At 47.1% G+C, this 19,102-nt stretch overlaps 1 protein-coding gene across 3 annotated transcripts in view; it reads right to left on the reverse strand.

Moving 5' to 3' along the window:
* Positions 1-18,040, reverse strand: part of TCF20 (transcription factor 20) — a 101,661-nt gene extending 83,621 nt beyond the window's left edge. For 2 of the 3 annotated variants that reach the window (XM_039234855.1, XM_039234862.1), the window contains exon 1: positions 17,747-17,825. The gene's annotated coding sequence lies outside the window, so the exon portion shown is untranslated. Of the gene's footprint in view, positions 1-17,746 lie in introns of all 3 variants that reach the window. The other variant, XM_039234865.1, reaches the window with a different exon arrangement.
* Positions 18,041-19,102: the final 1,062 nt, after the last annotated feature.

Raw genomic sequence — 19,102 nt, forward strand, 5'->3', positions numbered from 1 at the left:
GCTAAGGTCACTGGCTCTTATCCCAAACAATTTTCTAGAATCAACCACTGTTTCTAGCACCTTTCCTTCTCTATGGCTACATTTTCATAATGCACTAATTTTGATCTAACATGTCTGTACTGCAGAGCACCCTGAGGACAAGTCCTGGGGCTCCCCTCAGAACTCTGAAAAACAAGTGCTGCTCCTGTCTAGTCATTTCTCCTCCTGAAGATGGGACCCACTCACTATACTTCATTTTTTACCCACCCCACCCCAGCCCACACTCAGCTTCTCTTCAAAAAGGTTCCTGACCACCAAAACAATCCTTGATTAAGAACAATTCTTAGCTGTGCCAAAACTAAATGCCATCAATTCTGCCTTTTGTCTACCTTTGTTCTTTACTTCAAAAACTATTCTCAGTCGGCTCACATATTCAATGCACCACAGAGAACATAAGGAGTGTTGACACTATAATCCGTGCCTTCTAAGAGGACTGGGGAAGGGGGGCGAGAACACGTTGAAGAATATAATAGAAAGCGAAGATTAAATGTACACAAGAAAATTACAAAATTCCATGAGAGAAATACCCAGTTAAGAGGAGGTTAGGTTTCCCGGAAGAAGGAGCAAGTGAGAAAGGCCTTGAAAGAGAGACCTCACCAGAGGCGGACGGGCAAAGAGGGCCCGGGCACATGCGTGTAACTGGGGACACGGAAGCCACAGGAGAGACACACACAGGGAAACCAGGAGACAGGGCTAGAGGGGCAGGACAACGTCCTACTGTGAACCCTGAACAAGGCAAGGCACCCACATTTCATTCAGGACCCAGCTGAGGAGGACAGGGTAAGAGCTGTATTCTAGAAGCCCCCCTGGCAACGCTTCGAGACTAGACTGGGAGCTGGGGAAGAGTCACCCTCAGGCGGCTCCGACAGCCACACGTCCTCCAATCTCTATTTCCACGGCAGCCTGTCTCCTCCTCAGCCAGTTCCTCGGCATTTTCTCAAGGGGCCGCTCTCTGAACCCCTTCACCTAAATCACTAACTAAAAAGGAAAATAAGAGTCTGTCCTACACAAGTGATTAGAAGCAAATCTTATGGACTGATCTAACCTATGGTACAGACTCTTTACAACAAATGTGTGAGCTCCTACTGTGTACCAAGTACAGCTCTAGGCAGCAGAGATGCAAAGGTGAAGGAGATGTTTTCTATCCTATGGTGTTTACATTTCAGTGGGAGAAAGAGATAAAAGACAAACATGTCAGACAAATGCTGTGAAGAGAAAGGGTGAGGCAGAGAGCATGTGTATGGGGGGGAGGGGGCAGCCTGAGCTCAGGTGGGTGGGGAAGGAAGCAGCCAGGTGGTACGCATTTTCACAACGTACACATTTTACATTCAAAGGGAGAAACAGGTTTTGGGGCCACAAAGAATTGGGGGTTCAAGACCGGATTCTATCACCTAATGACTGAGTGACCTCTTGCAAATGACTTAATTTCTCCCAAATATGTTTCTTTATCCTCATTTCACAGATAAAGTACTGACCTTATAAAGCTCTTTTGTGAGAATTAAATAATAAATACTGTGCACTTGGTAAAGGATACATGTTAGCCATTAGATCAGTGGCTTAACAGATACAGAAACTATTTTGCTGCTGTATCTAAAAACTAGATAATAATTTGGCATAAATGGTCTAAAACAAGAAGTCTTGGGGGGGGATGAACCAACTGTAACAGAAACCTGAGAATATTTCATTAAACAGTCTTCAGAACTACCTTCATCTACACATAAGAAGACAGTTCTGTTATTCAGTGATAAAAAGAAATGAGCTATAAAGCCGTGAAAAAACATGGAGGAACCTTAAATGCATATAACTAAGTGAAAAAACCCAATCTGACAAGATTACATACTGTATGATTCCAACCATATGACATCTAGAAAAGGCAAAACCATGAGACCGTAAAAAGACTAGCGGCTGTCAGGGGTTAGGGAGAGGGAAGGATGAATGAGCAGGTGGAGCATAGAAGATCTTAGAGCAGTGACACTACTCTGTATGATACTATAACGGTAGGCACAGATCATTATACACTTGTCCGAAACCACAGAACAAAGAGCATAACACCAAGAGTAAACTGGAATGTAAACTATGGGCTTTGGGGGACAATGATGTGTCATTTAGGTTCATCAGTCTGAACAAATGCACCACTCTGGTAGGTGATGTTGATAAGGGGGGAGGCTGTGGGAAGGGGACGCAAGAGGCATATGGGAAATCTCTGTACCTTGCTCTCAATTTTGCTGTGAACCTAGAACCATTCTAAAAAATACAGGCAATTTTTAAAAACAAGTGTAGAAGGGCATCTGGGTGGCTCAGCTGGTTAAGCATCCGACCCTTGACTTTGGCTCAGATCATGATTTCACGGTTCTCTGGAGAGTAAGACTATATATACACTGTACTGTGTGAATTTTATACCATAAACACAAAGTTCATAATAAAAAGATACATTTCAATAAAAGACAGTTTTTTTAAGTTTATTTATATTGACAGAGACAATGAGCGGGGGAGGGGTAAAGAAAGAGAGAGAGAGAGAGCGCGCGCGCGCGCGCGCGCGCGCCAAACAGGCTGACCTCACAAAACCCCACCCTAGGCTCAATCCCACAAACCATGAGATCATGACCTGAGCTGTAATCAAGGGCCAAAGCTCAACCGACTTGAGCCAGCCATGTGCCCCAATAAAAGACAGTTCTAAAAGTTAAACTAAAATACGATGCTAACATTCTTGACATTTTTTCTCTAACATATATAATTATTTCCATGTATAACTATTTCAATAAAAGTAACGATTTTCATATGAGCATTTCATCTCTAGGAAGAGTGGGATTTTTTTTTTCAAATTTGTTATTTAGTAGAGTCAAATCTTATTCTTAAAAGAAAATGTAATGAGGCATATAAATAAAATGTTAATAAACTGAATCAGGTCAGCAAGAAAACTGTATATTGGCTTACGGAAGTAAGTCTGAATGAAACTAGAATGAACTAAAACAGAGAAAATATTAGTCTCCTCCTCCTTAGGAACCTACTATCACTTACTAATTCGCTAATGAAATCAGATACATGACTTCTACAGGGTTGATGCTGCAGCTTTACATTAGCAGAGTCATCTCTAAGAGCTGTCACCACTGGGCTCCTGGAAGAGATTTCCTAAACACTCACTCACTGAGGAAACTTCTGTGGCAGATACAGGTAGACCAGTATCAAATATTAAGAATATTGGGCAAAATAAAAAGGGTGGGGTAAGAGATGATGCTTGGTCTGCTGAGAAGGAGTCCATAAATATATAATCTCAACCACTATAGTTACAAGTCATTTCCAATCCTCTCTCTTTTTTTTTTTAGATATTGTTGTTTTTTTATTAGTTAATTTTTTTAAGTTTTTATTTTAAATCCAGTTAGTTAACGCACAGTGTCATACTAGTTTCAGGTACGCAATATAGTGATTCAACACTTCCAATTCTCTTTAATAGTATCTTCAAGGTTTATGTCTTCAACACAGGCATATGAAAGGCCAAACACATCAACAAGAGAAATCACATTTACATAAATAGATTGCTAAAATCTTAAAACCTAATATTTTGATTTTGAAAATAAGTTGATTTTTTTAAATCCCCAAAACAGGAGACTGACCTGGCATCCTTTGAAAGCTGAACAAGGTAAGTTCAATAAGAACAAGCAAGCAATAAACTCGTGGAACTCATTAATTCAGAAAGGGATCGTGAACAGTGAGCCAAAGGGAAAAAAGAAACTGAAGTCTCCACGGCATATTCCCTTGAGAGCTGGCAGCAGAATTTATTAATCTACACAAAGACTATTTGCTGAGCACTAACTACATACCAGGCACTGTTCTGGGCACTGGGGATATGATGCAGAGCAGAAAGTCCCTGCCTTCACCCAAATGACGTTCTAACAAGCAGGTCCCCAAATGGCAATTCCTGGGCTCCATGCTGCTCTTTTTCTACAATTCAAACCCAAACTCCTCTTCAAAGGGGTCATAAACTTATTCTGCAAGAGTTATCTTCCAGTTCATAAGAACACGGAATTGCACTGTGTAAGGTTAAGGGCACAGAGTCTGGAGCCAGGATGCCCGATTCCAAATCCTGGTTCTGCTATTTTTTATTTATTCAAAAAAAATGTTTTAACGGTTATTTATTTTTGAAAAGGGGGGGCCGAGGTGGGAGGGGGGCAGTGAGAGAGGGAGACACAGAATCTGAAGCAAGCTCCAGGATCTGAGCTGTCAGTGCAGAGCCCAATGCAGGCTCCAACCCACGAACCCTGAGATCATGACCTAAACTGAAGCTGGACGCTCAACAGACTGAGCCACCCTGGCACCCTGTGGCTCTGCTACTTATTAGATGAGATCTTGGAAGAAATTGCTCAATCTCTCTGTTATAGTTTCCTCATCTAAACAGTGGAGATAATAATACTACCTCAAAAGATTTTTTGGTAAGAATTAAGCAAGTTACTGTTTTTCAAGCGTTTAGAACATCGGGCACTATTCTAATAATAGAATTTATTATTTATACAAAGTACTCATATTATTTTTTAATATTATGTATTCCAGTTTTTGATAAATAGAATATCTTTCTGGATCTGTTCTAGAACCAAAGTGGACTGAAGCCAAAATTTCCTGTAAATCCATTTATTCCAAGCAGTTGCTAAATTTTACAATCTTTCTTATGCATACTAGAGCCTTAAGAAAACCTGAAAAGGAAGATGCACAGATGATCAATTCATTAGCCCTCCCATCTCCTTCCCACTAGTCTCTCAATATCACACCTCTCTTTACAAAACTTTGTTCCATTTACAAGAATCCAGTGCCCTGGGCCAGATTCAAGTCCCATCACCAAGGGCCTCGCTTTCAGCCCACAGCCCCCTCTGACATCCCTCTCTGTAATCGCCAGGCTCCCTAAATTCCTGCGCTTTTCCATATGATATGCCACATACTTGCAAGCCTTGGTTCTTGAAGGACCTTCCCTTGGAATGTTCCTCTCCATCCTTCCAGGTGCTGCTCATATGTCTGTCCCTTCCTCTATAGCCTTCTCTGACATTCTTCCATATTTAAGCAGAAGTAAAGACTCCCACTAGTTCTCTCCCAGAACTTTGGCTACAGCACTATTTTAGCTTTATAGATAGATCCCACATAGCTTTTATTAATGGGAATCTTCCATGTCTGACTCTTCTACAGATGCAGCATTCCAGGGGAAAGGAAGAGATCTTATTTGTTTTGCATTTCTGGTTCCTAGCATGGTATATATTTAGCCAACTTGGCTGAAGTGAAATAGAAATTTTCTTTTTCTTGTATTTTCTCTGATGGTTCATTTCTATAGGCTTCATTTGGCCTGTGTCTGTGTTCCTTATCTTTAGGGATAGTCAACTTTCAGCACTTTGTTAGCCAATGTAAAAAAAAAAAAAAAAAAAGTTAATTTTTTAAAGAAAAAAACATTTAACAAATGCTGCAGGCTGCAATGTCCTTCATTCCAACTCAAATTTCTCTTACTCAGTACGTGAGAACTTAAATCTGCTCCCACAAAGACTTCAACTAAAAGATGAAAATTCTACTCCCATTATGTTTAAACTTATATATCTACCAGAAAAAACAAAATAAGAGGCACTGAAGTCAATGCAACGTGTACATTTGTGCTTATGTCTGTTCACTAATGTGCAGATACCTGTACAGGTTCACCCACACAGAGTACGTTGAGTTTATGGGAATCATTTGGCGGGAATCTTGAGGGCATGTTCTCTACACCTCTGCCATCAAGTAGGGATTACTGGACACAAGTAAGTCTATTCCACTGTCCCAAAACTCTCCAGGAGGAATTTCCAGGGTTCCTCACAAGGCAGGGAGTTATCTGGTCTGTTCACCTAAGACACTCATACTCCATCTGACCTCATTCACTATTTATTTTCCTTCTCAAAGTTGAGAAACAGTTGACCATCACTCTTTAACACATCCTAAATTCTTCTTTAACTCACTGTTTAGAATACTTGACCAAGCTAAACTAACTCTGTTCTTTGGATGAGATTTCCTCTGATTTTTTCCTCATTATTTTTTAACTTCTAATTTCTTTATAATTGGAGAGAGAGCGCACACACATATGCTGGGGGAAGAAAGGCAAAAAGAGAGAAAGAATCCTAAGCAGACTCCTCACTCAGCACAGAGCCTGATACGGGGGGCTTGATCTCACGACCCTCGGATCATGACCGGAGATGAAATCAAGAGTCAGTCGCTCAACAAACTGAGCCACCCAGGCACCCCATCCCCATACTTAAACCATTTGAGTTATTCTTAGGAACACTTTGCAAGTTTTCTACAAGAAATCCAAATTTAACAGTACTTTAATACCTACTCTGCAAAAGAGATATAAAGAAATTAAGATTAACAAGGCATGGTGGCTACCTAAGAATACACAATTTTGTGGTGAAACAGACACATTCTGCATCAACTGTAAGTAGAGAGACATAACTGGAACATATGGATAAAGACAGAGGAAGAAAACGGGCGTTCCAGAGCAGAGCCTCAGAGGCGAAGCCGGCACATTCACTCTCAATGCACTCACAGGCAAAATGCCAGATGCTGGGGCTATAAAATAAAACAAAACACAGCCTTGACTGCAAGGATCTTACCGCCTGGTACAGTGGTGTTCGAAAACATTTTGCAGTTTTTCCAGCAAAATTCTTGTACTGATACCCCAAAGCTAAGAGAGAGATGCTGGACGAGAGTTGCTGAGACTGAGCTGGGGAGAGGGGAGTCTCACTCTTGGCCCCAGCCGGCCAGGCCACCTGGGCCCCAGCCACCTCAGCAGACCTGGCTTAGCCCAGCTCCACGGGAGCCAGAGTGCTCCCACTTTACCCTGCTACTTCAACACAACGCTTAGAACACTGCCACCTACCTAACCGTGAATGCTGCGTGAGTACTGGCTAAATAAAACATAAGAGGTCTGGAATAAATTACAAGTTACTGGTCTAATGAATGGGAATGGCAGAGGCATATGGGGAAGGAGTGGGATTGCCAGACACAAGGCAGGAAAAGCTGAGTCCAAGTCACTGGAATGTAAAACTAGACAAAGAATTGGAGAGGTCTGATCAGTTTCTCTAAAATCCCAGGAGGTAGAAAGCTCATCTTAACTACTTTCTACTGCCCCCTGTAATTCCTGTTTCCTTTGTTAGCTCTATCTGCCTGCCACAGCAGTTTCCTCAAATCTTTCCTGAGTCCTTTAAGCTTCCAACTCCCCACCTCACTCCTGTCCCTCTGCAGGACTTTCAAAGATCACACAGAAAAGTGCTCATTACCTTCCAGCCTTCCTGCCCATCAGTTTCCTGCCCACACACCTCTGCTCTATTCCGGGAGGGGCTGTTCTTACCATGGAAACAATGCCCCAGGATCACAGTGGGCTCTGAGTTCTCTGGGAAGGTCCCCAGTCCAGCAAGCCCTCCTGCACCTTCAACACCGTCCTGCGACGCTCATTCCCACCTCCATTTACATTCACTCAAGGTTCTCATGTGTGTTAGAGAATGTCTTCTCTTGGCCTCCGATTCCCCCTGCAGCTATTTTTCACTTTCCTTTAAAAGCCAAATTTTAGGAAGATTTGACCCCAAACTTATTCTGCCTCTTTACCTCACTTTCTCATGAACACACAACAAGCTGGCTTCACTCATCCTTTCCCCTCCCAACTGACACTTGATGATCGTGGTTACCACCTCTGACTTAAAACACTTTCTGTTTTCATGCCATGCTCTTTGGGTTTTCCTCTGAACCTGTCCAGAGGCATCCTCTCTGCTCTTGAAACAGTGCCCTGCTCCCTTAAATGTTCACATTCCTCAGAGTTTTGTTCTCTAAGCACCTGTCATTATTAGCAGTGACAATGGGGGGGGGGCTCCTAAAACTACAGAACCTCCCATGTAAGGGCTGAGCCCTATAAAGTCCTCATTGCTGATGGGAGAGACTTACCACTCGGGCAGGGAAAAAGCTTCTCTACCCCTACATACTCACACCCTTGTCCGCCCAAGAGCCATCTCCTCTATTCCTGGGCTGGACCACATGTGCTAACCTCCGAGTCTTAGTTTGTAGACCAGTTCCTTCTCTTAAATGTCAGATCCATGCCTCAGACACTTGACGCCCTCCTCAAACTTAAGTCCAAAATGAAATTCATCACTTTATACCCTCACCCAATCTTTCCTCCATCATTTTTTGTACTGATGAATGGTGCCACCATCACCTAGCTTCCAAGGCCAAAGTCTTCACTTTCCTTGGCCCCTTCTTCTCCCTTACAGGTCAACATCCTGAACAGTCTCCTCCCAATACCACCACCCCGACACCTTCGCTTAGTCAACACTTCTGGCCCACGTGGGCCAAAATACCACTGCAGACGCAAAGAAAACAGTAGTGAACAAGTCAAGCCTAATCCCAGTGGGAGGAGACAGGCAAATAAACAAAAGGCCAAAATAATTGGACTTGATCAAAGCTATGAATAAAATAAAGCTGGGTGATGTGATGGGACACAACTTTAGACAGAGATGGTCAGAGGAAACCTCCCAGAAAAGGAAACGTTTAAACAGAACCTGAAAGACAAATAAACAAGTATCACACAGCTCTGGGAGGTGGCGTGCTCCCAGCAGATGGAGGAGCCAAGTGTAAAGATCCTAAGGCAGACATGAACTTCAGGTGTTCAAAGATCAGAGAAGTCAATGAGGCTGGAATTTAAGGAGTAAGGAGGTGGCCACAGCAGAGAGGCTCAGAGGGAGACAGGGGCCAGAGAGGCCCTAGCTGGCCACCACGAAAGCAGTGGAAAGCTACTGGAGGATTGTGGGAAGACAACTGACATAACCCAATTTGAATTTTTAAAGGTCACTTTAGCTGATAAGTGGAAAAAATGGCTTGGCAGGAGGCCAAAAACAGGGGGTTGGAACAGCAGTCAGGAGGCTAAAATACAGTCCAGACAAGAAGAGATAGTGCTTGAGATGGGAGGAAACAAATTCAGGATATTTTCTGGACATAAAGTGAACAGAATTTACTGGGAGATTAAATGTTGAAAGAAGGGGGCGGGGGAAGGAATCTAGAACAATTCCTAGGTTGTTTGTAGGTATAACAAACAGTAAATTTTACAGACAGTAAAATTACATACAGTATATGGACTCAATCAGATACAATGATTGCCTATCAAGACTCAGAATATTTCCCATCACTCTACAAAGTTCTCTCCTGCCCCTCCCAGTCAATCCCCCTTCGTGCTACTCACGAAGCAATAACTGATCTGATTTCTAGTATCAGACCCCTTTTGCCTATTCAAGAAGGTCTTGTAAATGGGATCATCCATTAGGTACTTTTTTGTGTCTGGTTTTTCACTCAGGATTAAACCCCATGAGACTCATCCTTACTACCTGTCTCAGTAATTTGTTCTTTTTCATTGCTGAGCAGTCTTCCACTGCATGAATGTATCAGTCTGTTTATCCATTCGCCCACTGATGGACACCTAAACTACTTACACTTTCTGGCTACCATGAATAAAGCTGCTTCACGCGAACATTCTCGTAGAAGTCTCATATTTGTGAACACAGAGTTTCATTTTTCTTGGATAAAGGCTGAGAAATGGAACTGCTGGGTCACCAGGTAGACATACATTCAGCTTCTGAAGAAACTTCCAAAGAGTTTTCCAAAATGGTGGCATCATTTATACTCTCATCAGCATTAGATGTGCTTTCTGGCCGCCTGACTCCTAGTGTTCTGCTTGAGTAGGTGGAGTTCTAGGCCACAACCAAACTCAGTCTTTCAGCTCTTCAAACACATTTCTGTATCTCTTTGCTAGACCTTTGCAAATGGACTCTAAGGACGCTTTTCCTCCTTATCCCATCGTCCCCTTTGCTGCCTGTCTCACGCTATTTACTCATTCAACAAACATCCTGACGGATGAGAAAAGGCTGGCCTGGCCAGAGTATCTGAGACAGAGAAAGTGGCATATAAAGAAGTCGCTCAGGTGGGAAAGAGATGGGAGCCTTCAGAAGACTTGAGAGAAGTGAATGTGGCTGGCAGACAGCAAGCAAAGGCAGCAGGAGGGGCGGTCGGGGAGGCAGGCTGGGCCCAGGGCACAGAGGGCCTTGTGAGAAATGTGAAGGAGCAGAGACCGTCTTCCAAGCACTAGGAGAAACCAGGAAGTGGAGGAGAGACAGGCAACTCTTGGTCATTCCGGGCAAAGTAGAGGAGAGACAGACAGGACCAGAAATGGAGAGGCCACGCAGAGAGGCAATCAGTGTGCCAGGTAGGAGATGACGGCGGCTCAGAGGGCAGTGGCAGCAGCGTGGACAGACTTGGGTCACAGTACAGAAATAGCACTGACTTGGCAATGGATGACATGTAGAGGGTGGTAAGAGAAAGGGAGGTCGCTAACCTGGGAAGATGGGTGGCTGGTAAAGCCACTTACTGAGAAAGGGACAGATGAAGGACAAAGAGCTTTCAAGGAATATGCATTCAGTTTTGGACTATGAAGCTCAAGTTACTTTGGTAACGCAGACAAGCAGTGGTGTCAGGCAGGAACTGGAGGAGCCAGGAGAGATCTGGCTGAAGTCACCTATCAGCTCACGGATTATCAGCAAAGCCTGGGGATATCTGAGAGCACCCGGGGAGACGGCACACTAAAATACGAGGGTCCAGAGAACACCAACGGTCAAGCAAAAGGGAAGGAGTGAGCTGCAGAGGTGGGAAGAACAGCTGAGAAACAAGCGGGTGGATGAGAAAATAAACGGTCCTCTTCTGAGAAACTGTTTCTGACCTTTCGAGTTAGGGTTACACATCTTGGTAGAGCACCTGGTACTCCCTCATCAGAGCACTTCTGATATCCCATTTATGTGCCCTTCTCTACTGGGCAGGTGTCTGAGACAGGTGAGTGTAGTCTACACCGAATACACCCAGCAGGGGCCAGCCGTGCGCTAGCCCACTGCCTTGACACGGCACGATGTGGAATGCTGGTGCGCTGGACGGCTACCGCTCACTGAGTGGCACCTACGGAGAGTACACTCCGCTGCATACTTTGTCTATCTTAATTCCTTTTCCCAATAGCTCCAAGGAAAGTGTATTTCCCTTTTACAGATGAGGAAACTGTGGCTAGGGCAAAATGCCCAAGGTCACTGCTAGTAAGTGATGGAGCCACAGTGAAGATATACACCCTCCTTCACGTGCTCTGCTGCCTCCATAAAGTGCTCGTCATGTGGACTCTTCACAGCAGGAGCGCCCTCTCACATTCCTGCCAGAGGGGTACAAAAGCCCCCAGGGAACTGGCCCACCAGAGCGCTAAGTCAGGCAGATGTCCAGGGAAGGCTCCCTACTCTTGTCTGGTACACGGAATAATCTCCAGCCTCCCAAAGAGGGTGCCTCTGAATGTAGAAGTAAAATCTTCCACGCCGCTGGGGTCTGAAGGTGAAAAAAACAGAACTCCTAGGGCTTTTTAACTCTTTTTAGTTTTAGAACTTAGTTTAGCCACATCTCAGAAATTTCCCCCTATACCTAAAGGGCCATATGCTAACTTCACAACTAATGCATAACGTGGCATCCATTCCAGACCAAGACATAATCAGGATGAGATTATGTCTCTCAGTGGAGCCTGAGAAACCAATACTATGTATCTATGTGAAAAGTAACAATGGTACAATATTATTTATAGTCCATACTCTGCTTTTGAGATTAATGTACTGTCTTTGCCCTGACTTCCTAAGCTGGGAACTACACAGAGTTTTTTCCTACGTGGGTACAAGAGTGCACAGAGGCTTCCTTTCTTTACCCACCCAGGAGCAACTGTTAGCTATCACTCCTCTCGTGAGAGCACGGGCTGTGGTGGAAAGAACACTAGCTTAGCTGGCAAAGAACAGGGTCGCAGCCTTGACTCTGTCCGTGTAAAGCTGCACGCATTTGGACAAGTCACCACCTTCCTCGGCATCTCTCCAGAGCTGTAAAGCCAAAGAGCTAGGCTAGCTGATGTCTTAGGTTTCTTTCAGGTCTCTATAGAATTCTGGAATTAGAGAGCATAGAAAGGTTGAGTGAAGGTACTGGGTGGGATGCGGCAGGCTGGCTGGGAAAGGCTGGCAGGATGAAGCCTCCAGGCTACGATTAAATTAACAGCCTGTCTAAACTGCACCCTTTCCGGCCCGGCCAGCACCCCCCAGCTCTGAGCTATCTTTGTGGCCCTCAACAGACCTCAACCCAAGTTCCGCTCAGTCACTTGGGATCCTCCATTTGATGCAATACCTAGCAAAGTGCCCTGCATACAGATGTCACTAATATTTGCTGGCTTCATTTGAAGCTTTAACAAAGTATGATGATTACAACACCCCCAATCCAATTTCCCAACAAAGAAACACAAATACAAAGAAAGGATGTTTCTGATAATGCCTAGCCCTCATTACTGTAACACACCTCTACTTTCCTTTAAATCAGAACAACTATCCTTTACAAGGGGTGATCATTTCTTTCTTTCTTACCCTTTACAGGGTACCAGTAATGATCCATCTTAAGCTCTTTTGAGCCAGGTCCCCATTCACAAAGCATGAAGATATAAACAGAGGAAAGACGTCCACCAACCCACTTCTATTCTTTGGATTAACTTCTCAAGATGCTCAGGGCTAAAGCAAATTATTTACTTTGTTTAATGCCATTTTCGTCCATCCCACAGATCAAGTTTGACTGCCCTGCTAGCAAAAAAAGGCTTCAGAAGAGGGAATATCTTCCACCCTCACGAGGATATCCTGACTCACTACCATAATTTTATTCTCTTCGCAGCTATCACCTCCGGACATTCTTACTTACTCCATGTTTACGGCCCATCTCTAGAGCAGCTTCCTTTTTCTATCCTGCCCACCGCTGCATCTCCCATGCTTAGAAAAGGGTCGATAAATACCTGTTAATGAAAACTAGAACATACACAGAGGGCCTCAGTCCACCTTCAGGGATGTGATGTTCCAACACGGAAACCACCTTCCTTCCAATCAGGCTGGCATTCAAGTTTCCCAATGAACTTCATCCTTCCTACAGGGCAGCTTTCCTGTGCATACTACAATAAGGGTATTTTCCCCTATAGCTAATGTTTTCTCTTTCTTAACTTCCCCACAATGAAGCATCAGATAACAAGCCACAGATACACCAATAAGTCACTTTTTAGCTTATCTTCCTGCTGGGTTTCGCGCATTACCTACAAAACAAACACAGTTCTAACGCAGAAAGTCCTGATTGTGTTTGTCACCATGAGAACCTTTTCACCCATACTGCAGGCATCACAGGCAGTAAGAGGACGTTAAGCAGCCTAACTAATAATAAAAAAGCCATCCAGTCTAAGTACAATGTAACCAAATTATGCTCTATAAAAGCCTTGACTTCTTCTATTTCAAATGTGTAACTCTGATGTAAAGTTATACTCCAACAAAAATAGGGTTTTACTGTTTTGCTTTAGTTTGTTACTTTTACCTGCATAAAAAGAAAATGATGGCAGCAGAGTCAGAAACCCCAGACAGATCTATTGAGCACTAAGGTGCCATGAATACAAGCACCCATGAGGAAGCGAGGTATGGTACACAGGAGACCTTCTTTTGTAACTGTATCTTTGGAGTCCCATCTGGTCTAACCGAGTAGTCACCACATACTAGGATTCCTGTGCAGTAGCACAGACAGGAAGAGAGACAGCCCCTTACCTGTGATATCATTCTTTAAGCTGATACAAGAAGTTTTCAAATTAGGATAGAATGGGGGCATTGGGACTGAAAGAGAGACTTTTAAAAAAAATGTTTGAGAAAGAAAGCGTGAGAGGGGAAGGTACAGAAAAAGAGAGGGGACAGAACATCTGAAGCAGGCTCTGAGCTGACAGCAGCCGGCCCGATGCAGGGCTCGAACTCACAAACCATGAGATCATGAACTGAGCTGATGTCGGATGCTCAACTGACTGAGCCACCCAGGTGCCCAGAAAGAGACACCTTTTACATTACATCTCAGGTACACTAGGTAGAACTGGCTAGGTATAAGAAAAGTGAAAGTTTACAAAACTCCCAGGAGGTCACTAAACCAGAGTCTGATTTGGGGGCATGGTTGAAAAATCATGCTTTCCGCTATGCTGCCCAAGCCCAGATTTCCAGATTATAACTTAAAAAGTAATAAACTGGGGAGCCTGGATGACTCAGTCAACTGAGCATCTGATTTTGGCTCAGGTCATGGTTTTGCCGTTTGTGGGTTCGAGGCCCGCACTGCGCTGGTTGCCGTCAGCCTGTCACCACTGGAGCCCGTTTCGGATCCTCTGTCCCCCCCCCCCCCCATTCCCCAACCCCTTCCCCGCTTTCACTCTCGCACACTCTCTCAAAAAATAAATAAAACGTTTAAAAAAAAAAAAAAAAAAGAATGGGGCAAAGCACAAGTATGGATTCCAAGGCCAAACCACCACCAGCAGATCTATGCCTTGAGCAGGCAAAGAGCTATAACAGATCTAGCAAAGGCTTTGGAGCCAAGGGAGGACAGTCTCATCCACTCTCTGACCCTGACTAGCCGTGAACTCTCAGGAAAAAAGAAAGCTCATTTACCTCTCAGGTCTGCTGGGCAGATTTTTATAAGACAAGTTAAAATACCTTGGACAGAACCCAGCACACTAGATTTAAAAACTAACAAAAAAGCCCCACACAAATATTAGCATCCTTTCCTATCCATATGAAGAGCAAGCTACACTCACCAGAAGTCCAACTTTTAACTTCTTGGTCTAAATAGATACGATTTCAACCACATTCCATTCCATTTTATAAAGTTAAAAAAAAGCATACCATTAAAAGGTTATGGAACCTAAAAATCCATGTCCCCTAACATCTTACTACCTTGGAAACCTTCTCTCTTTCTCTCTCTCTCTCTCACACAATTACCTCTACAGAATATGAGTTTTATATTAATCTCTTCCTTATTAAATGTAAGTCATAATACAGAAATAAACACACGTAAATATGAAAACTACTTATAACTTAAGTAGGCAGGATTTTATTTATTTTTTAAAAATTTTTTAATGTTTTATTTACTTCTGAGAAAGAGAGACAGCGTGAGCAGGGGAGGGTCAGAGAGAAAGGGAGACACAGAATCCAAAGCAGGCTCCAGGCTCCAAGCTAGCTGTCAGCATAGAGCCAGATGCGGGGCTTGAACCCACGAACCGTGAGATCATGACCTGAGCCCAAGCTGGACGCTTAACCAACGGAGCCACCCAGGCGCGTCAAGCCATATAAAAGTGTCTGCCTATTGTGACAGACCTGATGTTGACATACAAGAAAAATTCTATCAGTCCATCTCCAAAGTCAACATTAGGAGCACACCTCCCAATGCGGAAAAGACCCTTTTTGAAACTGTACAGAGTGATTAAAAAAGTGATAGAGGACACACTGCACCACATTAGGCACATGTCTTTTCCGCATCAAGGTACCAGAAATTTAAGACCAACAAGACCAAGGCTGAGGAAGCTCTAGAAGGGCTAAGCAGTCAAAAGCATGGCCTAAGGCTCTCACACACCATAAAATCAGTGAAACTAATTGGGGTTCTCCAGCATCTGAGAGGAAGCATCCAGCTACCATTAAGGAATAAATTGGGGATGCAGATAATTAGTGCACCCTGAGGTGACAGTTAATTCCACCAGCATACCATTTCACAGGAGATATGATGGAATTTCACTTTATCCCCACTCTGAGGATACTGAGGTTGGAAATTTCAAAAATTAGCCAAATGCCAAACATCCCATCAAAGAATTTTAAGTAAGGTCCCTCCACAATCCCCTGCATAAAAAGATCTTGGAACTCCTTGGACCCAACCATATTACACAGCCCTCAACACACTTGCATTCTCTACACTTCCAAGTAGCCAAACATTCTCTGAAATCTTTCTCCTGAATACTTCTCTTTGCAGAAAGACAAAAAAAAAAAAAAAAAAATACAAGGCATCTTCAGCATAGGCTATAATACGATACACTTTCTGAGAAGCATGGAACAGTATCTGAGATTTGAGAAAAAACTATCCCTGTAGCCAAGTTTTATGCTCTGTTGGAGAAGGAAGAGGCTGGAAACCAAAAAGTGGGACAGGATCTTAAAGGCCAGGTTAAAAAACACCTTGCATTTCTTAAGAAGGCTGCCTATGACTTAAACAAAAGCACAAGATAGGAAACCAAGAACAAACCAAAAAACAAAAAAAAACCCAAAACAAAACAAAAAACCCCAAAACCCAAGAACAACAACAAAACCCTACTCAGAACCTCCGTAGTGTTCGACCTGGGAGTCCTCATTTTAACAGATGAGGAAATTGGAGGCTTGAGAGGGTAGGTAACTCGGCCAGGGTTACAGTTTATTTGCGAGCAGAGCTGGCTGGAAAGCGATTCCTGGTCTCCCAAGCTGGGCTTCAGAGCGGCTTCCTATTCCACCATGTAAGACGTTCCGCTGCCACCCTATGTAAGATGTTTTATAAAACTCTTCACCGAGGCTGTTAACATAAGGGTCCAATTATCATTCAAAGATCTGCCTGCTAGATAATAGCTTGAAAATTCCATCCATTTTATAGCAGTTACCAGAGTCATCTAATCTTGGGGGGGGTGGGGGGGGGAAGCAAAGAGGAACCGGGAGAAAAAAAGGAAAAAAAAGTCCCAACGTTGATCTGTCCCCTAAGGGCAAACTCAAGGGACGCTTACAGACAGGCAGACAGCGCTAGCATCCACAACCACGAAAACAGACAATAATCCCCACCCACAGGCCCAGGAGAGCGACCGCTCCTCGGCACCCCTCCCCACCCCCCCACCCCCTCGCACACTAAATTCCACTCCCATCCCCGCGCAGGGGGGACGTTCCACCTCCTGCCGCCGCCGGAGCGAGCTGGGCCGGACGGACCACTCTCCTTCAACCACCACTCTCCCGCCCCAAAAGAGACGAGGAGCTTCAGCCTCCGGCCCCCAAACCCGCGCCCGCTCGCACCCGGGACTACCGGATCAAACACCGGCCCCGCTCCCCGCCGCGGGGGAGGCGGAGAAAACCCCACGCAGGAAGTGTGCCCCGCGCTCCGCTCCCCGCCCGCCTCCCCTCCCCCCCGCGCCAGGACCTTGCGCCCCGCCAGCCGGTACCTGTCCTCCGCCCCCAGCAGGCGAGAAGCTGCCGCGTCCACATGGCTTCAGGTGTTCACATGGCAATAAACGGGCCCCCGTCCCTCCCGCGGCAGGGCGCGCTCCGACTCCCGGAGCCGCTCCCGCCCCAAGCCCAGCCCTCGCCCGCCGGCCTCGCCCCCAGCCGCCACCAAGAGGCGAGCGCCGCGGGACGCCGGGGGCTGCAAGGGGTCTTGGGGCGGGCGGCGCTGACCCCGCGGACCCCGGGGCGCCGCCCGCTCATGCCTGGCGCCGTAAAGAGCAGGTACCTTCCCGCGACACCCTCGGGCTGGCACTGGTGCCCAAGCCCTGCCGGACTCCCAGGCCGGACCGAGACCCCTCAGCGCCCAGATGCCAGACCGGGCCCCTTCCCCTCCGCACCCCCAAGGCCAGGCCAGGCCGCTCCTCTCTACGCTCCCGGGTCGGGCCAGGCAGGGACATGCCCCTCGGCACCCGGCGCCCTGGCCTCGGAGTCCAGGGGGTTCAGCACTCCCAGGTCGGCCGGACTGGGACCTCTGCCCCCAGCCCCAAAGACCGGACTCCCCCGCCTGGCCCCAGCCCCTCAGCCCTGCCCCCTGCCCCTCCCCCTCAGGCCCGGGCGGCGGTTACCTGCAGGAGCCCCCCGCCCGGTCCCTCGGCCTCGGCCGGGGGCGGGAGGGGAGGGAGCGGCGGCAGCGGCGGCGGGCGGCGCTGCGCGAGGTGGGGGTGGGGGAGCCTCCGCCGCCTCCAGCTCGGGCGCCCGGGCCGGCGGCGGGGCGGGCCGGGGCCGTGGCCCCTCGAGCCTCGCTCCGGCCCGCGCGCTCGCTCCCCGGTCAGGCGTGCCTCAGGGCGGGCTCCCCCGGCGGAGGCCGCGGCCGCCTCGCAGGGGCCGAAAGCGGCTCGGCTCCGGGTTTTTTCTCTCCATTCTCCCAACACACAGGAAATAACAGAGCGTCAGGTGACGGCGCGCGGCCAATGGGGAGGCTCCGGGCCGCGGCGCGCGGGCGGGCGGGAGGGTGCGCGGCGGGGCGGTGCGCGCGGCGGGGGCGGGGCGGCAGGGGGCGGGGCCGGCGGGTGCGCGCGTGCCCACCCGCGTGCGGCGGCCCCAAGGCCTGCGCGCGCGCGCCGGGCCGGGGCCCCGGAGACCATCCCCCCCGCCCCCGCCCCGCGCGGCGGCCGGGGGTCGCGCGGGGTTCCCCGAGGCAGCTGCCCGGCGCCTCGCGTGCGGCTCGACGCTCGCACAGTGCCATCTTGGCCGGCAGCTCCGGGCCGTCCTGGGAGTGGCCGCGAGCCAACTTTATGGGGAGTTGGTGGCCCGGAATCTCTCCCTGGGATTTCTGGAGTTCCCTAGAGCCTCCAACGCCAGAATCGCGCCTCGGGCATCCGAGGGAGCCCGCGGGCAAGGGCCTGGCCTCCTCCGAGTAACCTGCGTAGTGGGGCCGGGCATGGGGGCAGCTCCCCACCGCCAAGCGCCCTCGGGCCCGGCAGGCCTGGTTCCCTTCCCTCCTCCGCCCCTTAGCGCCGCGTGCCCTTGGATGAATGACTTGGGCTCTCTATTTAACAGCTAACTTCCTCAGTTTCCTCCGCAATAAAAGCGAGGACCCGGGAGGCCCACCAACCTCGCAGGTAAAATACATACTCACCGAGTGCCAGTTCCCTTCGCCTGCGGCGGCATTAAAACGCTGCAACGCCTGGCTGGTTGGACCCAGGGTCCAGAATTAATTTGGAGATAAGGTGGAGGATTTGCGGTGCCAAGGCCTCAGGCCGTTCCCAGCCTTCCTTTGCAAAGCTCACGTATGTTTTATGGAGCAAAGGAACGGCTTGGCTTTTTTTTTTTTTTTTTTTTTTTAAAGAAAATCTCAGTTGTAGAACCACCACTGAGATGTTTGTTCCCTGGGACCCACTGCTATCAAAAGGGAGAAGGCCGGTGGGGGGGAGGGAAGATGTGTTTGGAGTGTTTGTGACCCTACTTCTGACTCACCCAGA

The sequence above is a fragment of the Hyaena hyaena genome, unplaced genomic scaffold, assembly GCF_003009895.1.
Source record: "Hyaena hyaena isolate Hyena2069 unplaced genomic scaffold, ASM300989v1 scaffold_4, whole genome shotgun sequence".
Classification (NCBI taxonomy): Eukaryota; Metazoa; Chordata; class Mammalia; order Carnivora; family Hyaenidae; genus Hyaena; species Hyaena hyaena.